The sequence below is a fragment of the Trifolium pratense genome, linkage group LG7, assembly GCF_020283565.1.
Source record: "Trifolium pratense cultivar HEN17-A07 linkage group LG7, ARS_RC_1.1, whole genome shotgun sequence".
In the NCBI taxonomy this organism is placed as follows: Eukaryota; Viridiplantae; Streptophyta; class Magnoliopsida; order Fabales; family Fabaceae; genus Trifolium; species Trifolium pratense.
The window spans coordinates 49,038,586-49,044,613 of record NC_060065.1 but is presented as its reverse complement, the minus strand read 5'-3'; positions in this window follow the sequence as shown (position 1 = coordinate 49,044,613).

Sequence of the window (6,028 nt, the reverse complement as noted above, 5' to 3'; positions counted from 1 at the left end):
GATTTTTATGAATTTTATAAAATTCATTGAATGCCGATAAAAATTAACAGTTTATGAATTTTTATTGAATACTGTTAATCTTGATAGATCTCAATGACATATCAAATTATTTTTAATTTTTTTAAAAAAATTATGGATAATCTATATGATATAAACTTTCAATCCAATAGTGAATTTTATAAAATTTGTATTCGTACCAGATCAAGTCTTCCATGTTAGTCAAAACTTATGTTAATGGTACAATTCTTATATACAAGAGGTTCAAGTCAAATGAGCACCCAAACACCTCTCATGTCCAAATTGAGGAACTAAACACCAAGGAAGCGAGGTTGCATGGTATGCTGGGAAGGGAAGCATATGACATTCATTTACAATGGCACGATCGCTACATTTGGGGGGTAAGGTTACAAGCCTTATGGTAACAATAATATGGCATGTGCATATTGCATAATTCAAGCAAAATCTTCCACCAAAATCTATAACAACCACAAATTATAGGGAAATATATTAGTTAATTTAGAGCTCAGTCACGAAATAAGTAAATTTTGATAAAAAAAATATTCATGTAAAAAATTGAATTCAATTTTTTTTAAACAATTTGTATTAAGGTGAATTTATTAACCACTTTAATCTATTTGTATATCCAAACAATGTATAAGATTCGCTAAAGATGAAATGTCAAGGGAGAGACCAATCAATGTGACTAAAGATGAAGTGTTAAGAAAGAGACCATCAAAAAATTTTCTGACTAAAAAGCAATCGAGTAAAATTTCTATGGTCTGGCAACTATATAAACATACTCACATAATTTTTTAAAAATTTATGATATAATTAAAAGAATAAATGAAAAATTAAAATTTTGTGAGTGTGACTAAGAATTCAATTGTGAGTGTGATTTTACAATTGTACGCACAGGAAATGCGATGATTCATATCGACTTACATCATAGACTGTTCTTTCTCTTTTTTTATAAATTAATTTTTTATATTTTTCTTAGTTAAATATATGATATTTTCTTATAACATCTTCTTGGAAATTTTTAAACATTTAATATTTCAAAATGAATGATAACGAAGAGAATGCAAAAAGATAGTCATGAGTTGCTTGCTTTATAGTCGTAAATTATACTCCATTCGTCCCAAAATGAGTGACTCGGTATTAATACTCTACCTTTAAAAAAATTATTTTTTTAGGGTGGGAAGGGTCGTGGCCATCCTCAGCCCCATCCTGGTACTGCAACTGACTATGACAACAATATGCACACTCATAAACTAAAATGGTGGTTTCCCCATTATCATTCATATAGACACGCCGTAAATTAGTTTATAAGTCTACACGAAAGACAAGTAATAAGAACAACATTGCAGAGAGAAAAAATGACAAGACATGCAAACTTAACCTATGTTTGGTTCCACGTTTGGAGCCTCTACAATTGATTATGAAGGTTTAAAATTGTTTTTGACATGTTTGGTTCTCGAATAGAATTGATTTTGCCACCAAAATTAATAATAACTTGGAAGCTACGAAAAACTATATTGAACTTCTTCGGTTACAAAAACTCAAAATAGTGTTCGGTTAACTGCATACATATCCATCATAATAGTGTCAAAGCTAAGAACATGAGTACCATCAATACACTCTCTAAATGATTCACCATTCAACTCTGATCCTATATATAAGATGTTAGTTTTCAATTGATTCATAAACCCTAGAGTCGATCATGTTAATCATCAAGAAAATACTTTAGCCATAAGCGGAAGCGTACCTGAGTTTGAGTTCGCCATATGTGAAGATCAAAGGTCAAAGGTCACGGGTATGTGTGATCATCCAACCGCAGAATTCCTTATTGGCTCCTAAAACCTCTTCTGATGGGGATGAAGAGAGAACTTTTTGACTGAGCGCCGTTTTCACGTTATTCTGCAATTGGGGACCATAACCCCTATAAATAACCTTAGGGTTATTTCCTATTTATTTCAAATTTCTAATTTGGCCCCTCATCAAATTAGATATTGACTTATGGTATCTACACAATAAATTGTCTTTCATGATATTTATGCTTTTAGCCATAGACTTATATATTATTAATTAGACCACTGATGCTTTGGCTAATTACATAATGACCCTAACACATGTAATATTACTATTGTGACCCAAAAATCCTAACAATCTCCCACTGGTCACATATGTAATTATACACATGTGTTAGACTTTATGAGCTCAAAATTTGCCATTATATTCCTTAAGCATATCCAAATTATCTCGTCCATTAGTCATGTCAATATATAGAACCAAGGTGATTTTCGTTACATTAATCATAACTAAACCCATCAATGATCACCAATAGTGACACAACTAAATGACATAGATCCATCATGAAATGTGTAGCATGAAAATCACATGAAATTGGTCTGTATATGTCGATTTTCAACTGGTCCTCTTTAATCCTTAGTGAGATCAAACCTTAACCAACGTCAGAGTATCAAAATACCAAAACTTTATTTCTGCAGAAAATATTCTTAAGCCTTACTTGAACTGAAGTGTGTCTATATTATAAAAGCATTAAAAATAACAAACTCCCACTAAAACTTAATATCACTTAATGACTTGACACCCATAAGAGAAATATGCTCATTGAGCCTTTTGGGTGAAAAACTTTAGTAAGCGGATCCGCAAATATGGAGTTTGTACCGATATGCTTTATAGACAACCGTTCACTCTGAACTTAATCTTTAATAACAAGAACTTGATCTCTATATTCTTGAATTTGTCGAGTTCCTTGTTATTGAAAATAGAACTAATAATTTATTGTCACAAATAACTTTAGTGGTGTTTCAATTCCTTATCCACTATGTGCAGCCCCGTGACAAAGTTCTATAATCAGATGCCTCATGATATGTTATCTTTGCATCCAACAAAATCGGAGTCAGTACACCAAATGATCTCAAAAAAAAAAATCTGACCTCCAATACATGAGCATGCAGTCTTTTGTTCTCTTTAAATACTGTATGACCCATTTGGCTGCTTCAAATGGTCTAATCTTAAATTTCTTAAATATCTGCCCAACATCCCAAAAATTGTACGCAATACCTGAACGCATACAAAACTGAATATACATTAGACTCCCTACTACTTATCATAAGGAATTTTTTGCATTTACTTTTCTTTAAAGTTATTCATAGGGCACTGTTTGAGACTAAACTTGTCTCCCTTAGCCACATGGTTTACCATCTTGTCATCGACAAACAAAACCAAGAAAATATATTTGCTCCCACACAACTCATGATATATACAATCATCAACCAAATTCACCTCAAAACCAAACGAGATGATCACTTGATGAATTATGAAATACCATAGTTGAAATACTTGCTTGAGTTCATAGATGGATTTCTTAAATTTGCAGATCGTATATTTGAATCTTTTGAAACAAATTTTTGCGGCTACACCATATACATTGTTTCATCAATGTACCATTTAGAAACGTTGTCTTTACATCCATCATATGTAACTCAAGTTCTAAATGTGTCACCAATGTCATTATGGTCCTAAAAGAGTCTTTCGAAAAAACTGAAAAGAAAGACTCTTTATAATCAATGCCTTCTTTATGTGTAAATCCTTTTGTGACAAGACAAGCTTTTTACCTCTCCACATCGCCTATCGAATCCCTCTTGGTCTTAAATTTTTATTTAAGACCAATGAGTTTCGTACCTTATGGCAATGAGAAAATCCCAAATGTCATTGTCATTTATGGAATTTATCACTTTATTTAGGGCATCGATCCACCTTTGAGAGTTAGAACTTTCCATTGCTTGATGAAATCTGATTAGATCATCATCCATCATTCCAATGTTAACCTTATGTCCCTGGATAAATACAATAAAATCATCTGATATTGTATTTCTATTTTCTCTCGTGGGTCTCCTGAATGACATATGTTCTTGAGGTGTAAGAGTTTGTTCATCTGGAACAATTTCTTGTATGGAGAGTTAAACACCTGTGGGAATATCAATATATTCCTCCATAACCATATCTCCCCCTGCAAACTCGACATCCTCAAAGAACTGACATTTCCTGATAGAAAAACGAAATTTAATTGTGGGATCATAAAACATGTACCTTCTTCTCATTTGTATTATAACTTTATAAGGTCTTGCTTTAACCGAACATTAAGGGCATATGCTGCAGTTTTAATTGAAAAATAAAAATAAAATTATTGGAAGTTGTTCACCTGAATTGTTAAATTTACCATAGTATTCACTACCACGGTTAAACTTAACTCTTTTGATTCTTTAGTCGAGTTGATTCCCAACATCAGTCTGGATAAAAATTGAACACGTCCAATGACTTTCTTGTTTCATGAATGAGATAAATGAAGCATATAGAAAATCGTCTTTGAACATTATGAATATTGTTTACCATTCCAAACAGCCGGAAAGAATGACACACAAATATCAATATTTATAAGTTCAAAGACATCCAAAGTCTCATTGGCCTCATATCTCCTTTATTGGTTTATTTTCCCTTTTCTGTAAAACCTGAGTCTGAGATTTCATTTGACATAAGTCTCTTTATTCTCCATTTGGAGATGTCACCCAATATCTTGTGTCAAATGTACCTGAATTCTCATTGGTTAATTAAATGAAGCAATTGTGTTAAATTGAATAGAGATTATTGTAACCTGACAAAGAACCAAAACCAACTAATTTTAAATTTTGAAATAATTTAAGTTTTCATTCCCAAATAAACAAGAAAAATCAAATAAGTTCAAAATAAAAATAGAACTTAATTTTTGTTTGAAAGACAGTGCAAAAATAGTTTCATCAAAATCCAAATAAAATTTAGTTTTTATCAATAATCTAAATTTTCCAATTGCCACAACTTGAACTGTTTTGTCGTCAACCACATATAGATGTATCTTTCACCATCACTTAGTTGCCGACAACTCATAAAACATTACATAAACACACTGTTGTTAGTTGTGGCACCAGAATCTATCCAACATATGTGTGTCTACATACCAAAGTTAAATCAACCTGAAAACAAACCAAATGCATTCCCTTAACACGTCATGTTTGACGGTTAAAGTAATCCTTCTTTACCCTTTAGCTCCACAAAAGAAACAGCTATTGTTACCTGATTTAAATTATTTATGTTGTTGTTCCTTTTGAGGCATTGTATCCGCAGCTTATCCTTATACTTAATTGAATTAAGGTTTCCCAAAAGCATAGTATATCAAACTTTTCGTTATTGAAAAACCTCTTTTCAAATTTCCTTAATGAAAACTGTTACCGTATTTATCTTTTCAGATAGTCTACCCTAGAATGTTCCCATAGTGGCATTTCTTATGACCATCGAACATATGCAATTTGACCTCTCCCACCTTCCAATTTCCCTCTTTTGTTTAGAGGTACTCTCATCCGTACGAGGTGAGAGAGAATCAGTCCTTAACGCAACGTCGAGATCCATACTTCAAGAACTATCAAAAGATTTACTTTCTAGAACTTGAAGTTTGAGCCATTTAACTAAATTGACGTTGAAAGTAAACTTCAACATGTCATTCATAACTGAAGAGAGAACAAAAATCAAGCAAAACATGCTCAAGTAAACCTCAAAATAAAAGTAACTTTAAATTCAAATAAAGGTAAACCCCATTACAAGATATCGGGAATCCATTAACATTCTATCTTTGGACAAAATATTAATTTTTCAGTGATACCTTGGCGCAGTAATCAAACACTGATAATAAGAACATGTCAAATAACAAATTTTCCTTTGGGCCAATTTATTATTCACACGTAAAACCGAATAATTATCACACGTTTATCACCACAGGTGCACTTATAATTCTGTAAAATAGTTACCTTCCTTTGGGCCGGTTAAATATTCACATAAGTTACAAGCACACAATCTTTTTATATTTCAAAATAAGTTAATCTCCACAAAAGAGATTACTTTGGCAACGTTATGTTTCAATCAACTTATTTCAAAATATATACTTAAACCGTCAAATATTTGAATTTAAAAAATT